General features: G+C 44.5%; 1 protein-coding gene across 1 annotated transcript in view; it reads left to right on the top strand.

Annotated features, from left to right (window-relative positions):
* Nucleotides 1-26,064, top strand: part of Kif6 (kinesin family member 6) — a 279,007-nt gene that overhangs the window by 114,134 nt on the left and 138,809 nt on the right. The gene's annotated exons all lie outside the window — the stretch shown is intronic.

Raw genomic sequence — 26,064 nt, 5'->3', positions numbered from 1 at the left:
ATGCTGGTCACATCGCTTCCCATTACATCGCACGCTCTCCCGTGCGTCTAGATCTGAAAGGGGTTTGAAAAACATCCCCTGTTTTAAGCCGTACCATGCTTCGGGCATCAGCATCTGCCGTCTCTTCCTTTATACATGGCCCATTTATTACAGTTCAGAAACTCATGTTGGCACACGAGCTGGCTATCAGGGCTTTGTAGGAGCCTGGTGTTTCCATGCCAGAGAGACACACAGCCATGTGGTACACCGTTGTTCACTCTCTATGATCGTGAGCTGGACAGATGGGCTCTGCTTCTGTGCAGTTTACTAAGGGTTTCTGGGATGCAGGTGAACGAGGCTTAGGAGGCAGTGGCGGGTTCCATTTTCAAATAACTAGTAGAGCTGGGCTGGGGACGCGCCTAAGTCAGAAGGGAGCTCGTCTAGCGTGCTGGAGCCCTGGGTTCCTTCCCCTGCATACAGACTGAGCATGGAGGTGCATACCTGTGATGTCCACTCTGGGACGCGGAGGCAGGAGGCTCGGTTCTGCAGGATCATCCTTGGCTACATAGTAAATTCACAGTCAGCCTGGGGATGTGTGAGACCATGTCTTTATTTTACTTTTTATTAAAAATCAATTTTATACACTGTATTCTGATCACACGTTCCTCTCTTCTCTTGCAAGACCCTCCCCACCTCCACATCTGCCCAAACCTGCCTCCTTTTTTCCTCTCTCATTGAGAAAAAGGCCCCTATTCTGGTTTGTTTTATTTCATTACTGTTTTCAGAGACGATGTCTTTAAATAAACAAAAAAGGAGTTCATAAGATATGTTTAAAGGCATGGTTCCATATCACCCAACTCTATCTCAACAGAGAAACGGTGAATAAAGAGAAAAGGTTCTCTTTAAAGTGCTATATACTGAGGCTGGCGTGATGGCTCAGCAGTTCCAGATGCTTGCTGTCAAGTCTTATGACCTGAGTTTAACCCTGAACTCACTGGGGAGGAGAAAGAATGACTCTTACACGTTGTTCTTTGGCTTTCACCTTATCACACACACACACATACACACACACACACACACACACACACACACACAGAGAGAGAGAGAGAGAGAGAGAGAGAGATACACACATAAACATACAGAGGCATACACTCAGTGTGTTAAAAAAATAAAAAAAACCATTGGTTACCTGCCTGTGTGACCTTTTTAATGCATAAAAAGCTTCCATCAGGGTTCCTGCTGTAATCAAAGGTTCCCCTCCTCTGGGACCATGCTTCCTAAGTCTAGAGCAGAAATTTTAACAACACAGCCTCTCTTCCAGCCCTAGTATAGAGCATGTAGGAAATTAAAGTTAAACGTGCAGTTTAATAGTCATTAAGTTATTAATAATTTATTTATTACAGTTATTGAAAATTTCATGTCAGGGATAGAGAGTTGGATCAGCAGTCGGAAGGTTCCTAGATTGGTTCCAGCCCCCACATGTCAGCTCACAACCCTCTGTGACTCCAGCTCTAGGGAATCTGATGCCCTCTTCTGGCCTTTAAGAGCACTGCATACATGAGGTGCACATACATGCAGAGAGACAAATACACAAATATGTAAGGCAAAAAGAAACAAATAAAAATAGTAATGTTGGACTGGAGAGATGGCTCAGTGGTTAAGAGTACTGTCTGCTCTTCCAGAGGTCCTGAGTTCAATTCCCAGCAACCACATGGTAGCTCACAACCATCTGTAGTGAGATCTGACGCCCTCTTCTGGAGTATCCAAAGACAGTGATGGTGTACTCATATACATAAAATAAATCTTTTAAAAAATGATGTTACTCTTTGAAATGACTCAATGTGTCCTTGACCCTGCGGAGGCTCAGCTGAGGGTCCTGTCACTATGGTGCTCCTTCTCCTCAAGGAACGGATAGTATTCTCTTGCAAAGTGTCACCAGCATTTCAGCTAGCCAGGAAAACAAAACTGCAGTAGGCCTTGCAGCAGAAGAGTTCTGACACACACAGGGAAGAGGGTGTTAAAATGTCGGTACCGCTGAGATGCTTAGCCATTAGTGTGGCATCCTAAAGGTCAATAGGATGTCCCCTGAAGCTGTGGGGACAGTGTGATGACATGATTTAGTGGAACTACCTTATTACAATAAAGCCTGAAAGTCAACATGGCAGCAGGGCGTGGGGGGGAAGATGGCAGTGGTGGCGAGTTTTATTTTTAGATTATGACTTCAGAAATGTTTGTGTTTCTGAGCCTGGGGTGAGATGGAGCATCACAGTGGAAGACCACATCAGAGCTTAGCTGTTTACTTCATGCTCATGGCCAGCAAGCAGGAGGTGGGGCCAGGGGCCAGGGCATGGCATAGTTCCCAAGGACCTTCCCCCTGTGACCCACATTCTTCTAGCTATGCCCTACTTCCTAAAGCCTCGAGCAATTACCAAGAGGCCAAGGCGCCCGAGGCGGTACTATATTCCAAACACAGCAGTGAGATCACCAAGAGCCAGGAACTAGAGCTGCTCCGTGGTTGCTAGAGCCCGAGGAGCAGACCCATCTGCAAGGTGCCCTGTGCTCAAAACCATGAGTGCTATTGGAGATGCCACCCAGCAGACAGCCCTGCCTTCCTCTCATCCAGGTTCCTACCTCCCATCAGTGCCCAAATTGGCTGAACGTAGCCCGAAGCCAGTTATTAGGCAAGCCAGGGAGTATGGTCGCCTCTGATTCAGAATCTGGTAGGAGAAGAGTAGAAGTCAGGTCTTAGGGCAACTTGTGAAACAAACACCAGTGCTCTATTGAATTCCTGTGTCTTGGGTGTTGCTTGGGAGGCTCAGCTGAAGGATGGACTTCTCCCTGTGATGGTTTTGGTGTTTCAGACTCAGTATACCTGTGCTGATCCAAATTTGGAGAATTAGAACCATTGTAAAGAAGCATATAAATCTCTAGCCATACCTAAAATGAAGTGGAGATGCCAAGGGGCTGGCGGCTGGAAGAATCCCAAGACAGTGCAAAGTTGGGGCTTGGGTGAGCAAGTGAACGGGATTGGTGAGACTCGGGGCAGCATGGCGAGGACTCCAGCTGCATGAGTGTGGCGAGGCTGGTGTAGGAGCGAGCCTGGAGTCAAGGGGCTTCCTTTAAAGCCCAAGGACATAGGTTAATCTCTGAGATGCTAGAAAGGTAGAGGGGGAAGACTAATCCATAAAGTTGTCATCTGTGCTCTACATTCACGCTGTGATACACACGTGCATTCATGAACAAGCACACACACACACAGGCATATGCAGACATACTCATCATACACATGCATATGTGCACACACAGGTATACACACACACAGGCATACATACACATGGACATTCACACAAACACACACACATACATATGGACATTCACACAACACACACACATGCATCAGCAATAATAATAATAATAATAATACCAATATAAGAATACTCGCAGTAGTAATAAACATTTTAAAGGAACAGATAGATTCCCACAGGCTGACACATACAGTCATGGTGTAGAAAACATTTGGAAAAACCTTAAAAATAGAGGAAAGGACCTAGAGGTTACCAGGGGAAACAAAAGCCAAGGGTCTGATTTGGAACAAATTTTCATCAGCAACTCTGGAAATAAGAATTAGTAGTGATTTTTAAGGGGAAAAAATGGCACTTCCAATGTATTTTCTCTATCTAGCAAAAGTGGTAGTAAGAGTAAAGATGAAATAAGGGCATTTTACAGAAGCGCAACCTAGCTGCTTCCTTCTGGAGCGACCGTGGCCCGTACATCAGTGAATGGACAGTGCTGTGGTGAGGGGTTAGAAGCAGTAAGGATGAGCAGGTGTGTTTACAGTGTGCCCGTGGCACCCAGCATCTATAAAATTTATACCATGTCATTTAGTAGCTCTCAATTTCTCCCATATATGAATCTGCCAGTTTGAAAATCACCAAAGGGGTGAAAAATTGGCTCCATTAAGAGTTATTCTATTCTACTTAGAAGATTTGAGTTTGGATCCCAGCACCGACACAGGGGCAGCTCACAAATGCCTGTGGCTCCAGCTCCAGAGTATCTGATGCCCCCTGCTGGCCTCTATGAGGCTTGCACAAAAATGTGCATAAACATAGAAACTCACACACACACACACACACACACACACACACTTTACAAATTTTAAAAGCCTGAAAATCATAATCAAATGTCCATTGCCAGAAGTTTGGGAAATTGAAGAGAAATGGAATTTTGACAATAAATTAAAATACTGAAGGACCTTTAGCTCTTTGGCTGGTTTCTGTCAAATGGTCCATGACAGATATTCACACGTCAGTCTGGAAGGACCCAGCACAGAGGGTCTATAGGGTTGGCAGTCTTTTCTGTCCATAACTAGTTCTTTCATTCACCTAACATTTGTTCTTTATCTCGGGATCACAAAAGTGCCACCATGGACTCTGAAAGCAAGGCAAAGATAAACAAAGCCCCGAGCTTGCTCTCAAAGGGCCCACGACTCAGGGGTGGTGACAGACAGCGATGACACAGTGTTTAAGTCCCATGAGAAAACATAAACAGGACACAGCGAGAACATGGAGAGCGTAAAGGTCGCTCATGAGCTCAGGAGTCTCACAGAACTAGGTCAAGTGCTACTGAGCATAAACTTCGGCAGTTCCCAGGGGGATGGCCACCATGCATGGAGCAGTGTCCCCTTGGTGCTCTCTGAGCGGAGGCTGGGAACACCACGACCACACCCCTTAGCTACCTTCTAAGCAATGCCCCAGAGCCATCCAGTGTATCAAGTACTTATCCACACCAACAGTAAGAATGATTCTGATAGGGACTTAGTCCTTGTTGTTTTGTGGCATTGTGTTTCCCATAGTTAACCAGATAGAATATTACACAGCTTAAATTTTAACCAGTTAAGATCCTTCCTTGCCTTAAATGTTGATACATGAATTATAGTTTGCCTGGAGTATGGCCCTGGTATTCAGCATCATCAGCCTGTCTCTTTTGTCTTTCAGGCTCCTAGATATTTACTCAAAAATGGAAATATGCTTTGGTCGCCGGCCAGCACCCACTCTCTCTAAACGGAGGTGGGGTCATGGTGCAGGAGACAAGAGTCCCAGAGCTTGTCAGGAATAACCAACCCACTCTTGTCTAATCTCCTTCTCTGTTCTTCATCTCCTCAGGCACAGAGTGACTGGCATGGCTTCCTCTCAGAAATCTCTGAAAGATGTCAGCAGATACTGCCCAGATCTGGTCATCTCTGTAGTGTCACTGGGCACGTAGGAGAGCTCTGCTCACATTCAGCTCTGGGATGTTTTTGAACCATTGCCCAGCATTTCCTTAGTTAATGTAAATATTTGTTGCATTGACTCTGATGCTTTGATTGAAGAGGGTTTTAAACATTGGCCTCCAGTTATTGTGATATTTTTAGTTTACATCATTTTTTTTTTTTTTGGTCCTTGCTAAATTTGAAAAGATTCAGCTGGATGAAGGCTGTATTGCCAAGTCACTGTTTAGACAGAGCTTCTTGGGTGAAGATTTGATTGTGATGTAGCTGCTAAACACATATCTTTGGTAGGAGACTGAGGTGGAGATCTTTGGCTGTACTGGAAGTGTCATATCCTGACCCAAATCTAATTTTGAGCAGTATTTTACTTTTGGAATGAAATAAAATTGGATCTGACTAGTGCAAGATTACCCAAAGTGTTTGGGTACCTCCCAATGTCTGGATCTTTCCCTAGCCAAAAAAAAAAGATTTATGCAGATTACAGATCAGTTAATATTTCTGCCAAAATTTATAGAGAACATTTTAGATGTTAATCATATTAATGGGTACATCAAGGGGCCAGTAGTAAAAGATACAATGGATATTTGGGGGGATACAAGTTCACTGGAGAAATGTTAAACACAGATGCACACATATGTATGTATGCATACATACACATGGGCATAGAATGACTACAACAGAAAACAAGCTGATCATGGAAAGAATCAATGTTCACTAAGACATTTTAAAATTAGTTTTACGTGTATTTATTGGGGATGGTACATTCCGTGTGCATATGGTGGCCAGAGGATGTTTTGTGGGAGTCATTTCTCTTTTTCCACCATGTGGTCATAGTGACTTAGAACTTACCATTACTGGGGCCCTGGTATTTGACACCATCTGCCTAGCTTTTGTCGTTTAGTGCTCATGATATTTACCCAGAAATGGGAGTTCACTGCAGTTCTCCAATAGTGCCCACACTCTCCAATTAGAGGTGGGGATCATGTTGCAGGAGACAGGAGTCCATAGCTTAGCTTGAACACAGCTCTTATCCAACCTCTTTTTCTATCCTTCACCACTTAGCCAAAGGTCGGCCTTGAACTTCTGATGCTCCTGCCTCTGCCCTCCACATCCTGGGATTATCAACAGATACCACTAGGCTCAGATAACTTGTCTTTCCCATTCCTCTTTATGTTTGGTACTTTTAGGTGGCTGCTGTGGAGGGAACTCTGGAAAGAGACAAATATATCAAAGGCCCACTGTGTAGAGACTTCAAATAACCAAAGGGATGGAAAATATGAACAAGAGCTGCCATCTCAGTAGGACTCCTGAAAAGAATTCACATGGTAGACTTATATTCTTTTAGGACCACTCTTCTGTAGGAAAGCGCAGTTTCAGCTGACACTAGAAACAGAAGGCTGTCTTGATGAGATTTGGAGAGATGGAGAGACAGTAGTAATGGCAGTGAGTGGAGAGAGGACCTACCAAAGAGAGATTGAGGAGGAGGAGTCAGGAGAAGCGGATGCTGAAGGTGACAAATCACAGGTTGTCCAAGGACAGATGGCAAAAGACGTTATCTGGGCATGGTGGCACCTACTGATAATCCCTTGATGGTTTGAAAACTTGCTGCTCTTCCAGAAGAACCTGGGTTCAGTTCCCAGCACCCACACAGGACAACTGAAGGTCCAAGAGATCAAGCACTGTCTTCTGGCCTCCTTTCTTCCTATACACATGTAATATATGTACATATATGCTATACACATGTAATATATGCTCAGGCACATACAGACATAACATAAAAATAGATATAAATATTTTTAAAGAAAGCAATAAAATATCAACAAGAGTACTGGCTAGTTTTATGTCAACTTGACACAAGTTAAGATTCATCAGGGGAGAGGGAGCCTCAGTTGAGAAAATGAGATCCAGCCTTAGGTCATTTTCTTAATTAGTGATTAATTGAAGGGGGCCAAGACCATTGTAGATCATGCCATCCCAGGGATAGTGGCCCTGGGTTCTATAAGAAAGCACACTGGGCAAGCCATGAGGAGCAAGGCAGTAAGCAGCATCCCTCCACAGCCTCTGCATCAGCTCCTTCCTCCAGGTTCCTGCCCCACTTGAGTTCCTGTCCTGACTTCCTGCAATGATGGACAGTGCTGTGGAAGTATAAGCCAAATACTTATACCCCTTTCTCTACAAGTGACTTTTTGGTCATGGTGTCATCACAGCAATAGAAACACTAAGTTAACAAGTCATGTGATCATTTGCTTGGATAAAACTAACAAAGACCCAGATTTCCAAAGTTCACTAGACAGGAATAAAATCCTTCTGTAGTCCCAAGCCCATAGAAGAAGCTGAATTCGTAGTCAAAGCCCCTCCACTGGAGAAACAGCAGGCATGAAAGGCACCCCAAGAACACTCTAGAACACTCGAGAAGTAAGCAGTGACGGTCCCACACAGGCTTCCCGAGCAGCAGGGCAGTAAGCCACCCCCCCGGGCAGGGACTGCTCTGAGTCCAAGTAGACACACACAAGGAAAGGAAACTGCAGCACAGCACCCCATGGGTGAAAACCCTTAACACCCAAGCTGCACCCAGCAAGGCAGTTTGAAAGGTGAATTGTGACCCTCATGACAGACATGCAAGGCTGCTTTAGGATGCGCATGTCGGTGTGTTTGAAATCTACTACGATGGGAAACTAGGTAAGACAAAATAGTTGATCATTCCAAAGGATGGAGACAAAGACTGATAAAATTCTCACTTATTCATGGTCAAAACCTAGCAAAACAGGGATAGAAGGAAGCTCCAAAATTTTGTAAAAACTATATACCATCTATGTGCCTGTCATAGTTAGGGTTTTACTTCTGTGAACCAACATCATGACTAAGGCAACTCTTATAAGGACAATATTTAATTGGGGCTAGCTTCCAGGTTCAGAGGTTTACTCCATTATCATCAAGGTGGGAACATGGCAGAATCCAGGCAGACTTGGTACAGGAGGAGTTGAGAGTTCTACATCTTCATCTGAAGGCTGATAGAAGGAGACTGTTTTCCAGGCTGCTAGGGTGAGGGTTTTAAAACCCACACCCACAGTGACACTTCTACTCTAACAAGGCCACACCTACTTCAACAGGGCCACACCTAATAGTGCCACTTCCTGGGCCAAGCACATACAAACCATCACAGCATCCATGTGTCTGTCTGTCATCCACTCATCTATGTTTATGCTGATCTTCTATGTTCCTTTCACTTTTGTGCCTATGTGTCTGTCATCTGCATATCTGCCTGTCATCTGTCTCTGTTTCTGTCTCTAACTTTTGCATGTAAGTATGTATGTATGTATGTGTGTGTGTATGTATGTGTGTATGTGTGTATGTATGTATGTATGTATGTATGTATGTGTGTATGTATGTATGTATGTATGTATGTATGTATGGGTATCTGTTATCTACCAATAGTCCTTCCCTCTATTATCCATGTATTCATATAAGTGGCTGTCTACCATCTATCTATGTATTTATGTATATAGCTATGTATCATCTACCTATCTGCCTATCATCCATCCCTCTATAAATAAAGCAATAAGGGAAAGAAAGCATCCTTAAAGCTAGAAACACAAGCAAAGATGTTTCTCCTCACTACTTGCATTCTGCACTGCACTGAAATCTCTAGTCAGCATATTATGCTAAGGAAAATAAATAAAGCACACAAATATTTGGAAAGGAAGTAATAAAACTGTCATTATACACAGATAACATTGTTTCTAAGTAGAAAGCATCAGACAGTCTGCAAAAAGTTACTAGAAATATTAAAAGGAGATTATCAAGGTCACAGAACACAAGGTTATAAGAAATTAAAAGACAGCCACTCTTGACAGTAATTTTAAAACTTAAAATGATAAATTTAACCACATCTCCCTAACATCTGTATTATTAAAACTTTAAAAACTATGGTGGAAGTTTCTTAGAGAGAGAGATATACCATTTTCATAGATGGGATTGTCCCATGCTTATATGTCAGTTCTGCCTAAATTGACCTATAAGCGTAGTTTGAACCTCATAAGAACTCACTGAGGAGAAAGCTAACAACCAGAATGTAAAGTTTACACCATTGCTAACATCCACATAGTGCTGACCCTCCTGGAAACAGCTTTGCAAAAGGACCTAGGTCACAAACAGATGCCTGAGTGGGTGAAGGCTCTTACCGTCAAACCTGATAACCTGAGTTCAATTTCCGGGACCCAAAGGGAGAAGAAGAAAACTGACTACCTCTTACATATAAACACACACACACATGCATTTGTACACACACACACACACACACATACACACACACACTAAAATAAAACAAAAATGTTCTTTACAAACAATGTCTCATACCGTTCCTCACATCCAAGTGTTTCCTTGAACTAGATCATAGGCATAAATGTACCAATTCAAATATAAAACTCCTGAAAAGGAAAGATAAGAAAAGTCTTTGTAACCATCCATTAGGCCAAGATTTCTTAGAACATTTAAAAAAAAAGTATCAAAAGGGAAAGAAACAATAAACTAGCTTTCATCAAAATTTAAAACATCTGTTCTTTGAAAGATGTTAAAAAATGTTTTAAATGATATACTTTATTATTCAAACACATTTGCTGTAAAAGGACTTTTCCTCAAAATACTTAGAAAATCAGCACAGCTAACTAAGAATAAAAACAGGCAATAAATATGTGGACCAAATCCCTGAGCAGCCATGAAGGACAGGAAAACCCGGCCTCTGTCATCATTAGAGATCCGGAATTACTGTGGTTGTTAGAACAGCCTCCAAAAAAGCCAGCAGCACCAAGTACTGCTGACCACAAGGAGCAACTGTCACTCATGTACCAGGGGTAAAGTGTACCACGCCCACTATGGAAAGACTGCCATTTTCTCAATGCATTAAACAGCCTGGGCCTCCAAGTTGGCTCCATGGGTAAAGGCATGCACCATCAAGTCTGACATTTTCTTGCACGTCACACCCATACACACACACTAAGTAAGTTAACACAACACTATAAATCTGATAATAGCCACTCTGAAGGTCACCTTCCATGAGATAAGCAAACGGAGGCCACACAAAGGCCTTTACATGAGAAATTTCACTAAGAACTTTAGATGCTATTCTCCAGAACCGGAAATGTCTCTCATCTGCTGAGTTGCTAAACAGATGCTAGCATAGACAACATATTAGAATTCTCCTCAGCAGTTGGCATAGCTGGAGCTACTGAAACTGGCAGCAGCTTGAGTGAATGCTAAAAGCCTGGTGCTAGCAGACAGCAGCTAGACACAAGCTACACACTGGGATTCCATTCATGTGAGATTCTGGAAAAGGAAGCCGTGTGGGAATGGAAAGGAGACCACGGCCTGCTGAAATCAGTGGTGAGCGGTAGGGCTGACGTAGTGGGCAAGAGGAAAGTAGCTGGGCCTGTCAGGCCTGCAGAGCCCTCGCTGCTCTTCTCTGGATCTTTGCTCAGAAATACCCCTAGAAGTCCCTGCCAGCCATGGCCTCTGCAGGCAGAAGGGAGTCCTGGCATTTAGATTCCGGTGCTGAGCCTCATGGATTCCATCCCAGAACATCCTGTCCATCCAGCAGTTCTCTTGTGAACTTTGCCTAAAGTCACTGAGTTCAGCCAGAGACAATAAATTGAAATGGCTGACATTTAAGAGATTAGTTCTAATTTTGGCTTTCCTTCCAACCTAGGGGGACTAGCTGTCTTACTGCTCCTCCACTGTTGGTGTCTGTCTTCTAACCAGACTGTGGGGGTTATGTTGTCCCTGGACTGGATGCTGTGTGAGAGCAGCAATAGTTTCCATGTCACAGTAGTGACAGGAAGGTCAAGGCGAACCTTGTGTTAGACACTGAACAGAGAGCCTGGTCCAGGGGAGATCTTAGTTAATATTAATTCCCCTATAATTCTTGGATAGTCTTTTTTTTCCTGAGGAAAGGACTTTGTTTACTGATGTTTTGTAAAGCCACCTTACAGGAAACAAAAGAATACGACTTTCACTATGTCTTGGTTGTGTTTCTGTTGCTGCGATAAATCACTATGACCAAAAGCAACTTGGGTTTATTTTGCTTAGCCATTCCTCAGCACAGCCATTCACTGAAAGAAGTCAGGACAGGAATGCCAAGCAGGAACCTGGAGGCGGGAACTGAGGCAGAGACCATAGCAGAGTGTTGCCAACTGGCTTGCTCCTCTAGACTTGCTCAGCCAGCTTTCTTAAACAACCTTGGATCATGAGCCTAGGAGGTGGCTTCCCTCACAGTGAGTTGGGACCTCCCACATCAAGTATTAATCGAGACAGTGCACCAAAAGCCACTCTGCTGGGGCGTTAGCTGAGGCTCCCTCTTCCCAGATGGCACTAGCAAGCACACCTTCATTATTCCTGTCTCTTTTGGGTTATTGCTTTCCACATATTTGGGGATGAGTACACGTGCGTACACACCTGTTAAGGGCAAGGGGAAACGTGTAGGAGTTGACTTTCTCCATCCATATCTTTGGTTGTGAAAACTGAACTCAGGTCATCAGGTTTGATGGCAAGGGATTCTTATCTTCTGGTCCTGCCACCAACACACCCCCATTACTATATATTACCATGATTCTCTTTAGATATACCCATGACCAAGCATGTATCCACAAAATAAAATACTGTGTTAGAAAAAGAAAATAGTACCGGAAATATGGGGTGGGGGGAATTCCTCTTTATTTCTTTGACTTGGCAATATTTCTTAAAGTTTCTACTGAAAATGAAAGATTATCTTTAAACAAATCAATGTGACTTGTTGACTTCACACCTCCAACTAACACAATAAAATTGCTTTGCTTAATTAGTGTGCAGATGAAAAAAATGCCCTTCTCCCATTAGGTGTACTTTAGGTTTTCGTAGCGGTATTAAAAACAAATATTGTCTCTTGGCATATAGAAAAATATCCCAAAACACAGAGTTAGCTCTGAGATTGAAATTGCATCTGGGTCTGCAATTTTAACATTAAACCATGCTCATACTTAATATTTGTGTTTTCACATCTGGCTGTAATAGCACATGCTCTGTGATTTCAGGCTGGTGCCTTTCCTTTATAATTGACACAAGGAAGCATATCTGGGGGCTGGGAGATGGTTCAGTGGATATGAGCAGTTGTTAGGCAAGCACAGGAGATGAGTGCAAATTCTTAACATTCGCATAAAAAGCCATGTGTGGCTATGTGTGCCTGTAATTCCAGCACTAAATGGGGCATAGAGACAGGGGGATGGCTGGCCACAAGCCTAGCTCCAGTTTTACTCAGAGTCCCTGCTTCAAAGCCAGGAAGGCAAAGGACAACCGAGCAGGACATCTGTTCTCTGATCTCATATGAACATACATATGAACATACAACACACACACACACACACACACACACACACACACACACACAGTATATCTGAAAGACTAGAAAAACCAAAATCTCTAAATCACCAGAATGGGATGTTAGTAGTAGAATGCTACTAAATCCACACTGACTACATTGGGTCTCACTGTCCACTTTAACCATAACAGGGTTCCATGTATTCCAAGAGGAAGAAAATTTTGCTAAAACCTGTAAGGTACTTGGAAAATCAAAACTGAGGTAGTGACATGTCATGAAGGCAACAGATGCAACAACTTTACATTATTATATAAACTAAAATGAAAATTTGTTTAAATTTTTGCAAGTATGTATATGTGTATACGACATAATGTGTAGATTAATTTGTTAATTTTTTAAAAAGATGTGTGTGTGTGTGTGTGTGTGTGTGTGTGTGTGTGTGCATGTGAATGCAATTGCCTGTGGAGGCCAGAAGAGGGCACCAGATCCCCCTCCCTTGACCTGGAATTACAAGCAGGTAAAGAGTCGCCAGAAATGGATGCTGGGAACCAAACTTGAGTCTTCTGTAAAAGAAGCACAGTCTAACTGATGAGCTATCTCTCCAGCCACAGTACGTGCTGCTTTGTGGAAAACTTAAAAACTGATAACAAGTCATGTGTCCATGCCTGCATGCAAGCCAGGGAGGAGCAAGCAGGAATTTGAAAAGGAGATGCTTCTTACTGGAAGGAAGATGGTGATTTTGCAAGGGTCTTATAAATGTACCGTCCAACATGGAGAGGTGCAACACACACCTCTGTCACCTCGCCCCTCTCCTGTGGGATCCCTGCCAGCTGGAGCTGCCTGCCCCCTCGGAACCGTGGCACAAACACTTTATTTTACCAGCACAATGCACTTTCCAGGTACCACCCCCAGCTGTTTTTATTTTGAATTCTCTGTTCTTTCCTTTCAGACACTGGACATGTCAACCAAAATCTTCTGCTTCTCATTTTCTGAATTTCACATTTCAACATCTGCATAATAGCTGCACTAAAAATACACAGACATGTTATAAAACTGTTAGGGGACATCACGAAATCTTATAAAAGGGCGAGATGCATTGAGCTGAGGTTTGTTGTTGATACAGCAAAGGATCCTGTTTTGCTAGGTGGGGGATGCTAACTCTGTGTGCATCACGAACCTAGCAAACCTTTCAGTATATCTTCTAATTTATCTCATTTGCTTACAAATCCACAGGCTAACCAGAGTTCAGCGGGAACAGTTTGTTTTAGCCCCACTCCCTGAGGCTTTTGAGAGGAGGTGTTGAGCTGTGTTCTGTTTGAGGCTGTAGACCCGGTACCCATGAATACTTCCCCCGAGCCATGTCACCAGCTCCATCAGGATAAATTCTTTTTAATTTTACAACTAATAAACAAATGTATTTGGGTGGGCTATTCGACTTAAGCACATCGTAACGGAGAATTATCCCCAAATGACATGTAAGGGGCAGGCAAGTTGGCTCAGTAACCCATGATTGCTGCCAGGATTGATGAGCTGAGATTGATCCTCATGACCTACAGGGTGGAAGGAAAAAACTAGTTGTCTCAGCACGCTCTAAATAAATAGATGTAAAAAGTAATTAGTTAGTGAACCAAGATTAAGTATAAATCTGAGTTCATAGTATATCTCTAACACAAGGTATATATACCAAATTATGTTCAGTGCCCGAGGAGGAACCTCTGATCTGTCCTGCACACCAACTCAAGTCTACACCGCTAAAGTCCTTCTCACCTGGCTTTCATGTACTCTTGGTCACAGCTACAATTTTCTTCCCTCCCACTTCTACATTTTCTAAGGAAAAGAGAAGCATCTCCCAAGACAAGAGAAGACCAAGTGCTCAGCTTGCCCTGTCTGGCCAAGTAAACTACCTGTCCTGGCTATCTCAGTGTAGCTAAGATGCTGTCCTAAGCCGCTATGACCAGGAACCTAAGAATGTCCTCCTCTACCTACCCCTCCTCTCCTTCCCTTCAGATTTCCCAGCTGGTCCCTCTGTGTTTGTCACTAACCCAAAATTCTTTTGCCACCTCCTCAAAAACTCATCCTCATTCAAGGTAGCCACTGCTGCCGGGTGTCATCACATTTCTACAGATTTCTGCAGAAATCCATTCTCCTTCTCCTATACTGACTCCACCTCTGACTGTCATGTGTGTAAACTACTTTTCTCATTGGTGTACTTTGTAGATTAGTTGTCTGGCACCATCTATGCGGCGGGCAGTGGGCAGCGGGCAGCGGGCAGCACTGTGTGCCTTTCCAGGCCTTTCCAGTCAGACTCCTTGCTGACATTCACAGCCTCATGCCTCCTCCTCTCTGAACAACCTCGTCTCTTGCCTTCTGGTCTGAGAGACTTGACTCTGTCCTTTTGGAGAAAGTTGGGCCTTCATGATGGCTCAGCAGATAAAGGTGGTTGCTGCCCAGCCTGTTGGCCTGAGCCTTATCCCTGGAGCCCAAGTAGGGGGGGGAGAGAGAGAGAGAGAGAGAGAGAGAGAGAGAGAGAGAGAGAGAGAGAGAGAGCCCCTTCAGTTGTCATCTGACCTCCAAACACATCTCCTGGTGTATGTGCACCTACCCCTAAACACCCACTCCTACACACATAATACAAATGTCTGTAACAGAAAGGAACATGGAAGTCACTGCATAAGGCAGCCTGCATCTTCCAAGTTCTGGGTTCATAACTCTCCTCCTGCACAATCAACCTCTGAAGTGATAGAATGATAGAATGTTCTAGAGTTGTCATGACGTTCCTATTCTGATCAGACATTGAGGTTTATCTAGATTTTGTTCCTTTCATTAACAGGCTCCTTTTGTATCTAAACGTCTGACTTTGGGAAGCAGCAGGAGTTGGGAACTGCTGACTCTTAACATGGTGAAGGCTTCTGAAGCAAGACAGAGAACATGGCTATAAAGTAAATGTCCACATGCTGCATCTGGCCAGGCACTGGTTCCTTGGAATTATATTAATCAATGATCAATGTAATAATATCAGAGGTTTGTCCCAAAGTAGCCTCAGCTGATAAAACTCAAGCTTCATACCAACAATAAAATTCTCCCCAGTTCAAGTAACCATGGGGCCAGTAACCTATGAGTTTTTTGCCAAGCAAAAATATAGATGGATGGTGTTTATTATTATCTTTAATTGGCCACATTTTGGATCAAATGGCTGCCGTCTACAGTCATCCCTGCCTCTTTATGGTAAAGCAGGTGAGGTACGGGGGTTTCGGGTTACTTCAGGGAGACACTTTATAATCATGTTCTCATGTGGCTTCTGTCATACTTGTCCCACAGCCACATGTGCAGACACCTGGTGAGAAGCCCAGGTGACCCACAGGCCACACCCCTGTAATGCAGGGCATAAGTTTCTTTAGGGCAGCCTCTAGGCTGCTCCTTCCAGCCTCTGGCCTCAGTCTGTTCTCTCGGTGTGAAGTAGAAAGCTCTTCCTCAGCTAGTGACCCTCCAACGAATCATGCTTCTCTCCTGAATTAGGGCATAGGAGATGATGTGAAATTGATTTCTACAGATTTTCAGTTTGAGATCATACTTAGCATCCACGGCACCCTCTCCGTAAGTCACAGTATGACTATACTCCTTTGCACAACTGCTCCTAGGAAAGAGTATCTTGATTGGCAATATGCATGTAAAGGGTTAGGGAGGGGCTTTTTGTGAGTCTGGGTGAGACAGAGTCTCTTTTCAATCCACCATGTGTGTATGAGTGTGGGTGTATGTGGATGGAGACTCCAGAGAGTCCAGAAGAGGAGGCTGAGTCCCTGGACCCATGGATACCAAGCAAGCCAACGCCTGTGCTGAGAACTGAATGTGGCTCCTTTGCCAGAGCGCTAGACATGGTCACCTGCCGAGCCAACTAACCAATCCCAGTGATGGATTTTCTGCCTGTCCTCTGTGTCAGATGGGTGCCGTGCCTCCACAGGCAGTGGCCAAGTTGTCTACTTTGAATGCCAGTCCTTGCTTTGGCTGTAAAGGTAAATTCTTTGCTCTGCCTGTTACGGCACAGAGACGTGCCACAGTAGATCTGCCACTAGGGCATAGCCATGGTACTGGCATTGCTTTAGCCCCTTCTGTCCCTGTGGGCTGCTCCTCAGATCCATACAAGGCAGAGTCTGACCCGAATGAGAGAAAATGCTCAGCCTGTGCCTTTGCAAACATGATGCCACGGCCATCAAAGAGTGAAGAGCAAAACGGTTACAAAAGCTGTTGGCTCCTGGCCATGGATGGAATCAGTCCTGAGAGTAAAATGATCTGTAATTATAGAATGTACCTAATTTTAGGGGGTGGGAACATGCCTCCGTAGGTAAAGTTCTTGGCACACAAGCACAAGGACCTGGGTTAGAACCCATGGGTTTGTGGGGTAAGGGCTGATGTCCAACATAATTGTAAGCCCAACACTGCAGAACTGGAGACAGAAGGATCCTTGGGGCTCCCTGGCAAGAAACTATAACCAAATCACTGAGCTCCACATTCAAAGAGAGACCCTGTCTCACAATATAAAGTGGAAAGCCACTAAGGAAGTACCAGACATCAGTCTTGATCTGTGCACACGTGTGCGTGTGTGTGCACACACACACATAATAACAAATATGCACACACTAAAGATTTTTTTAAACTACATAAACATCTAAGTTAGATATATTTCTCCCTAAATTTAAGTGCTGGAGTAATTAAAAGGGCAGAAAATACTTTTGAGTGGGGGAAAAAGATGGGCAACTTTGAACAGATTGGGTAAATCAAGAATGATTTAGAACACTGGAATTGGCCCAGAGAGCCTTGTAGATAGATGGATCAAGGGAGCGAATACGCACGTCTGGTTTCCTTATTTTAAAGATACATAAACAGCCTCAGAGAAATAATGGGACTTGCATAGATTCCTACCAAGTTGGTTGCTTGCCCAAGAAAGTCAATCTCCACAAATCCCAGCCCCTCAGGGCTCCGAGCAGCTTTATAGCTCTCTGAATTATTAGCTTCAGAGTCAATCAAAAGCATAGTGTAGTCTTCACATGGAAAGATTCCAATGCCACAGGCGCGGCTTCCAGCACTTTTTATTCTTTCAGAGAAGAACGGCAGCACTGGGCCTTCATTCAAGGGAGCAGGTCACTCATGAGCAACAGTTGTCAGGCCCTCCTGAGTGGATGGGAGGGTGGGGGGATCCACACCCAGGCCTGAGGGTCTGCAGTGGGGTCCACAGGTCAGCTCAGAGCTGGGAGGCCTGAAGCCTCTCTGATGAGGGTGGCCAGATTGAGCATATTAAACTATGGGATGCCAAGTTAAGCTTGAATTTTGTATAAACCACGAATAATTTTTCAGTGTAAGTACGTCCTGCACAATCTTTACAAGACTATGTCAGCTTGATTTTATATGACCAGAGTTGTTACATTTTTATTTGCACCACTTCCATAAATATTTTTTTTTTTTTGCCGTAAAGCCATTAAGATATGTAGTGGTGTGGAGTTTTGGTATTTTTAAAATTCATTTTATTTTACAGTTATTATTACTATTTGTGTATGGGCAGTTAGCCTACGTACACGACTGTATACCACAGTATGCCGTGGGTCGGTGAGGCCAGAAGAGGTTGTCTGAGCCTCTGGAACTGGAGTTACAGGCAGTTATGAGATACCATGTGGGTGTTGGGAATTAGACCAGGTCCTCTGGATGAGCAGCCAGTGATTTTAACAGCAGAGCCATCTCTTTAGCCTCTGATCTCATTAAAGAACGATTGTGATGGTTAAGCTAGGTTGTCAACTCTTGAGTCATCATGCAAACAGACCTCTGAGCATATCTTTGAGTGAATACCTGGAATAGATAGGTTATCTGAGATGGGAAAGCCTACCTGACAGTAGGTGACACCATCCTGGGCACTGAAGTCCTGGTCTGCATGAAAAGGAGAAAGCTGGGCACCAGCATTCTTCTGTCTCTACACCTGGGCTGTGGGTGCAAACATGACTTTCACACCACGATGGACGGCAGTCCTTCAAACCCTGAGCCACAGTGAATCCGTCTCCTCTATGTTGCAAGTATTTGTCAGAGCAGTGAGGAAAGAAACTGGTGCAAACCTTGAAAACCACCTCACAGGTCTCAAAGATCAAGCTCCAGGCTAGTAGAGTGAACAGACGTGGCTGTGAGTCTTAGGAACCCAGTGCCTAGATCCTGAAGAAAGCTCTAGAAGCACTCAGTGAAATCACAGCATGGTTTTAATTGTCATCCCCTACCTTAGACTCAGGGCAGTGACCAACTTAATTCATTTCCTGAGATCAGTTCCTGTCTGAGATATCTCTGTGTTAGAGAATTGAGAAGTACCTTGCTTAACTACTGTCAGAATTTTATCTAACAGCTAATTCACACCAATTGAATGAAGAAAAAAGAGTCCAAGTAATCAGGCATTCATTCAAGGGGGAGGAGTAATGGATTATCTGCTGACATGGTCCGGAATTCATGTCTCTGGCATGCTTCTTCCTGGCTTCTGATAAAATGGCTAGCTATATGCAATAACCTGAACTTTGTGGTTTATCCCTCCCAGAGGTCATTAGTGGCTAATGCGCATCTCTCTCACTTTATAAGAAATCAGATCTCTGAAATCGTTCAGGAGACATAATTCACTACAGACGAAGTCTCCACACTCCAGCTCGAAGTGATTTGGGTCCTGACACTGCATTTTGAAGATATTAAAACCAAGACGAAAAATGTGGTCCACAGCTTGTATTAATTATAGTTGGGGAGTTGTGGAAGCATTTGAGTGCTAAAGAAATCGCTATCTAATATGATTAAATAGGCCTGTCTCAATGAAGAGGCTGTCTCTCCACTTGGGTGATTCCTTTATCCTCCTAAATTCAACTGTTTGGGATTCTAATCGGCTGAAGGAATGAGCACAGAAGGCAGGAAGGGAAAGGCTGAGGCATGAAGGGTGAGCTCATTCACGGATTACAGTTGACACAGTGGGGTCTTTGGGTCTAGACAGCTCTTTCATTGGAAGCCCAAGGCCTGCTTTCTGAGCTGGGAAGCAGGGTGTGAGTGTGGAAGCACACACACACACACACTTCCAACATACTTGGTCCTCCTCCGTACATGTACACACACACACACCCTTCCAGCATCCTTGCCCTCTTCAGTACATGTACACACACACACACACACACACACACCTCTTCCAGGATCTTCACCCTCCTCAGTACCTGCACTCTGTGCTCCGTGAGTTTTGTGAGCTCTAAGGCTGTTTTAGTGTTCGTCTTGTTAAGGTACTGTGTTTATTTTTTAATGCATTTCTAACCTAATTTGCTTTCTGTCCTCTGATAAAAACGCTGACCAAAAACAACCGAGGGAGGAAAAGATTAACTTGGTTTGCAGGTTATAGTTTATTATTGGGAGAAGTAGAGACAGGAACTGAAGCAGAGAGGGGTGCCGCTTACTTGCTCTCTCCCATGGATTTCTAAGCCTGCTTTCTTCTAAATCGCAGCCCACGGGCAGCACCACCTACAGTGATCATTAATCAAGAAAACATTCCCACAGACTTGCCCACAAGACGGTCTGGTGAAGGTGATTCTTCAACCAAGGTTTTCTCTTCCCAGGTGACACTTGAAGGCATTAAGTTGATGAAAACTGAGCAGCAGAGTGCCTATACGTGTGCAGGCACTCATGGTTAGGGATGAGGATGTGTGTGTGTCTGTGTGTCTGTGTGTGTCTGTGTGTCTGTGTGTGTGTCTGTGTCTGTGTCTCTGTCTGAGTGTGTCTGTGTGTGTAGGCATGTGCATTGTTGTGTGTAGGTGTGTGCATATGTGTTGGTGTGTGCATGTGTGGGCATGTATACTTGAGAACAGGTGTCTGTACCAGTCATAAGGTGTCACTGGCTCCATGGTACTATCGTCTGTCTACTGTGGGTGTTGGAAGCAAATGCTGGTCCTCTGCAGTATTAAGGAGTCATCTCTCAAGCCCTAAGAAATTCTTTTTATTTTTTTACATATATATTATTGTTTTATGTATATTTCTACGTACCACATCCCCACCAAGGCCAGAAGAGAGTGTTGGATCCCTTGAAGGAAACATTTCTGAGCAGCCAGGTGGGTGTTGAAAATCAAACCTGTGTCCTGCAGAAAAGCAACCAGTGTCCCTAACAACTGGACCAGCCCAGAGAGTCTTTCCTTAAATGTATATATTTAAGTGTCCGAGTGTGTACAGTTGTATATACACAAGTGTGTACATACATGTCGGTGTCTAAGGATTACCTAGAGGGCCACCCTCAGGTACCTCAGGACCCACTGTTTAAAATACTGAGTTATTTTATTTCAAGTACATTACAAAATTTAGTAGTAGTATTAAATAGACTTATAAGATCAACGGTATAGCTTTGAGTATTGTAAGTGTTGTAGTGTACACGATAACTGCAGTGCAGTATTGGAGGGTACGGCAAGAGTCCACCTTTCAAATGACAGATGCTGACCAGGCTGCTTTGCATTCTTAAGTGCAAATCTTCCACCCTCATTGCTAGAAACATTTGGACTGTAGGCTCAGCTAATGAGATCATGTAAGTTTCCATATGGGAGTTTCCATTATGAGAAGATTTAGTTGGATAGTTAAGGTGATGAATGGCCACCTTGTTTGTTCATATAAACCGAGTGCAGAGTTTCACACTGGGATGCAGCTTACCAGTTAGGATGGCTAGCTGGGGGGCATCAGTCATGCCTCTGCTTCCCCAGCCCTGGAATCCCTAATGCACATGACCCGCCCGACTCGACCCCAGCCCATCTAAGAAATTCTTTAAAGGATAAATGGACCCTCCATGACAGCGAGGAATTTCTTTCTTACATTTTACAGGGATAGTTTGCATGCTCGTGAACCTGACTTTTATTTTAATATTTTATTTAATTTATTTTTAATTGTGTGTGTGTGTGTGTGTGTGTGTGTGTGTGTGCACACGTGTGCATGAATCTGTGCACAGGTGGGTTTATATACTTGAGTGTCCTGCCAGTGGAGATCAAGAGAGAACATCAGATGTCCTGGAGTTTAAAGGAGGCCTGTGGTGTGTAACAGCAGTTGTGGAATAACGAATCTCATCTCCACCTGACACCTGGTTTCAGATGGTCTCCAAAAAGGGTGATTAAGCAAAGGCAGAATGAGCCATTAGGAATAAAAGTGGACAATTGGACCATAGGAACAGAGTTTTGTTGGTTCATTTAACCTCTAATTATTATGTTGTTATGCTCTTTATGTTATCATATTGCATCTGAGGATGTCTTTTTTTTGTAAATCCAGATTTAATTCAATAACAAGGACATAATGATAATAGGTTATTTGACTTACATAAATTTGCTTCAGATTCAGTGCTGCATTAACATGTGTCTAAACAGTTATGAAGAATTACAGTTCCAGAGTTTGAGTCCATGACCATCATGTCAAGAAGCATGGCGGCAGGCAGGCAGGCAGACAGGCAGCAGGCAGGCAGGAAGCATGGCAGCAGGCAGGCAGGCAGGAAGCATGGCAGCAGGCAGGCAGGCAGTCAGGCAATCAGGCAGCAGGCAGGCAGGCAGGCAGGCAGGCAGGCAGGCAGGCAGCAGGCAGGCAGGTAGCAGGCAGGCAGGCAGGCAGGAAGCATGGCGGCAGGCAAGCAGCAGGCAGGCAGCAGGCAGGCGGGCAGGCAGCAGGCAGGCAGGCATGGGTCTCCCTCAGTAGCTAAGAGCAACTGCAAGGCAGAGAAGGAGAGAGCTAACTGGGATTGGTGTGGGCTTTTGATACCTTAAAGAGCATTCCGATTGCACACCCCCAACACCAAGACCACACCTCCCAATCCTTCCCAAACTGTTCCAATAACTGAGAACTAAGTATTTAAACACATGAGACTTTGGAGGCCACTCACATTCAAATGGCTACCGGCTCACTCCACATTTTTACATCATACAAATCCTTTTAATCTGTCTCTCAAAAATTTTACAAGCCTTTCTGTGTAATTAAATATAGGTACATTTTAGAGTATACTTTTTAAAAGTATTAAACAAGACTGTGATTTAAAGTTTTCACTAAAGACATGAGCTGAGAATTATATATTTGAAACTTTAAAGTTGTCAATAAATTCAATTTTATATAAGACAAGACAATGGAAAAAGTTTGAGATATGAAGCAAAGAATAGGTATAACTTCTACTACCTTCTATTAAGGAATAGCTGGGCACCACAGGAGCCCTGAGGGGACTGTGGTTGTGGAGATAAATGGCTTGGGAGAACCAGACCTGACCAATTGGTCTTTTACTCTTGATTTTCCCAGTAACCTTCCTGTCTGTGAGCTCAGGCTCCAACACCTAAGGCCGTTCTCTCTCCTGCATCTTCCATCTGGACCTCTATTCCTTTCCCAGGGCCGTGTTGTAGGCCTCCCACCCTCCTTCCCCAGCCTCAGTCTCTGCACTGGCCCCAGTGCTCCAGCTTAGTGTGGGGCTGGCCCATCTCTCAGTCCTTTCCTTTATCTCGGTGGCTGTTCCTGTCACGTTCCTCTGTAGATTGACTGTTCTCTGTTTCAACCTCTGCTGTACCATCCAGGCCCCCACCCCCCACCTTGCTTCTGTTGCCATGGTCTCTGCCTCTGTGATTTGTCTTTTACATTCTCCTGCCTACAGTCCCGTCTAGCGTCTTTGCTCCCCTACCCACAGTGCACCATGCTCTCTCCACTCAGTTAATCCCTCAGCTGTCATGGATTACATAAATAAGAACCAGTGCTTACACAGTGTTTGCCTATAGCAAGCAAGGAGTTTGGTCACGGCATGTAGAGTTTAATGAAGGAGTTATCAATACAGATGGCTAATTAATTTATGTTATTTTTATGGCCATAGGCATTCTAGTCACTTAGACACTGTATAAATTTTATAACTTACGATTATTTCCTTTTGGTGCAAAAGCATAAAAATGATCTTCACACAGAAATCTGTCCATTGCTTGAAATCTTTGTAAATATCTGCAAATAGCAGTGGGGCTGAATAAATATATTGAAATGAGGGAGCAGTGGGCCGCCCCACCCCATTCGCCAGAAAGGGATCTCTGATCCTTCATGTGACACCCATCGGCATCGTCCCTAGAAGGATCAGGGATATGGGCAAGTAAAGGGGGTGCACATGAGTGCCCAGGGGGATCTGAAGCATTACAGGGAGGGTGGGGAGCAGTGAGGGGCCTGATGTGATGCCATCCAGCACCCAACTCTAGTCTGTCTTATTCTCCCTGAGCTGGGCATGGATTCTGGCAGGCAGCAGCACACAGCAGGGTTGGACAGACTGTCCTAGGGGGAATAATGTCAGATCACTCTTTTTTTGTCACCAGCTGTCAAGCAAGGGGTACAGAAAAGTTGCCAGGAAAGAAAGGGCAAGCACGTGGGCCCTGCTGGAGGCGTGCTGAGCCCCTTCCTTCAGATTACAACCACAGAACTGGAACTGGGGCGGGCCAGAACTGAAGTTGTGCCAGAATTGTGTTGTAAAGGAAACTATGGGAGGCTGTGTAGGTATGAAGGGACAGAGATCCCAGACACACCCCAGGTCAGAGTGTGGGTATCCCAGACACATGGTGAGAGCTGGCATATTGAAGAGATCCACTATCCCTTCACTCTGGACCAGGCTTGCAAGTGTTATCACGGCCTCCAGGAATATGCAGAAACACCGAGGAGGAAGTACAGGACTTCCCACCAGCAGCTATGACTACACTCATGTTCGGTCAACTGGGGGACATCTCTTGGAGGAATTTCAGAAACCTGTGAGTTCCGTCTAAATGGAGGTGCTTAACTGAGATACAAGGGCTGAGCCCAGTGAATTGCTAGCATCACTGCTGCTATCCAGCAGAACAGAAAGCTTCAGTGACCAGGTGTACAGAGAAGCCAGGACCAGGAGTGGGGTGGCCATCTGGAGCTAGGGTATGAGGCTTGCTGAGGCAGGACCAGAGCAGGTGAGGGTAAAGATTGAGAGACAGAAACAGCAGGTAGGGGCAGCTACCTATAATACCTCTGGTTCATCATCAGCATCTCACCAAGACTGCTTACACCCCTCAGGTAATCTAGCTGTGCCTCATTCATAGAGATCTTTGAGGTGAACACCTGCAGGCTAGTATCCCAACAGGGCCTGAATGGCCAAGCGATCATCCCCAGCCAAGCGTCTGCAGAAGGCATGAGTCAAATAACCTGCTACTCAACCACGCAGACTAATCCAGTTCTTCCCTTTATACCTGCATGTCGCCAGCCACCATTGAAAGAAGTCTTACCTGAGGCTCAGTCTCCTGGACCTGAAGCCAGGCTTTCTACCATGAACTATCCTCCAGGTTTTCTCCTTCAGCATAGCCCACTGATACCGTTATCAATTTGTTCTTTTGTATACATAGCTAGAATATCAACCACCAATTTTAGGTCAGACACACTGGCCTTGGCGTTCTGCACAAGAGATGGGAGCTTGGTAGTGAGAAATCCTGGGGACTGCTGTGCAGCCCTAGGGAGCCCAGAGACAGTGATGCCTCCAGCTGTCTCCACCAGCACAACATCTGCATGCAGCAGCCTCCAGGCCTCCAAGCCAGCTAGTTTGATCTCTTTTCCCTTTCTCCTAAATGCTAAGCATCTCTGGGTCTGCTGAAGGGATATTGTTGGAACACAGCAAGGTGGACAAACCTTTAAAGAAACTGGCACCATGAGAACTCAGAATCACCATCAGCAAGGTTGAGTTGCAGAACTCTCAAGAGCTTCCATTGGTTGCATTTTAAAAGAACCTTGCTGAAGGAAGTGTTTCGCTGGGTTTTGAGGGTCTCTAAGTGGGGCTTCACCTCCTATTCTCTGTCTGTCTGTCTGTCTCTCTATAAATTTCTCTCTGTTTCTGTCTCTCTCTCTGTCTCTGTCTCTCTGTCTCTGTCTCTCTCTGTCTCTGTCTCTGTCTCTCTGTCTCTGTCTCTGTCTCTGTCTCTCTCTCTCTTTCTCTCTCTCTCTCTCTCTCTCTCTCTCTCTCTCTCTCTCTCTCTCTCTCTCTGTGTGTGTGTGTGTGTGTGTGTCCTTCCTGTGTGTATGTGCCGTGTGATCTATATGCTCTGTAGCTTCCTGGCTACCAGCCAGCAGCAGGTCTCAGATTCTGGTTTCCATGCCTTTCCTGCCATGATGCACTGTACCCCCCTCAAACCATGAGTCAAAACAGACATTCCCTCCCCAACCTGCATTTTGTCAGGGTATCTTATTACAGCAAAAGAGGAGTAACGACCATGAGTCGTCAATATGATTCTCAGTGTATTTGGCAATTTGTAGGCATATTCAACAACAACAAGTGAATTTATAAATAGGGTGATAGTTAGGGTTGTCAAACTGACAGACTAAAGCTCCCAGGGAGAGGGGCCTCTGAGGGTGCCAGGGGTGGGAGTGGGGGATTGCCTTGACTACATTGATTGATGTGGGAAGGCCCATCCTAGTTGTAGGTAGGACCACTTCCTGTGCAGGATTCCTTGAT

Source organism: Apodemus sylvaticus, chromosome 9 (genome assembly GCF_947179515.1).
Source record: "Apodemus sylvaticus chromosome 9, mApoSyl1.1, whole genome shotgun sequence".
In the NCBI taxonomy this organism is placed as follows: Eukaryota; Metazoa; Chordata; class Mammalia; order Rodentia; family Muridae; genus Apodemus; species Apodemus sylvaticus.
Note: the sequence above shows the minus strand (reverse complement) of the source record. Positions and strands in the feature narration are given on the sequence as shown.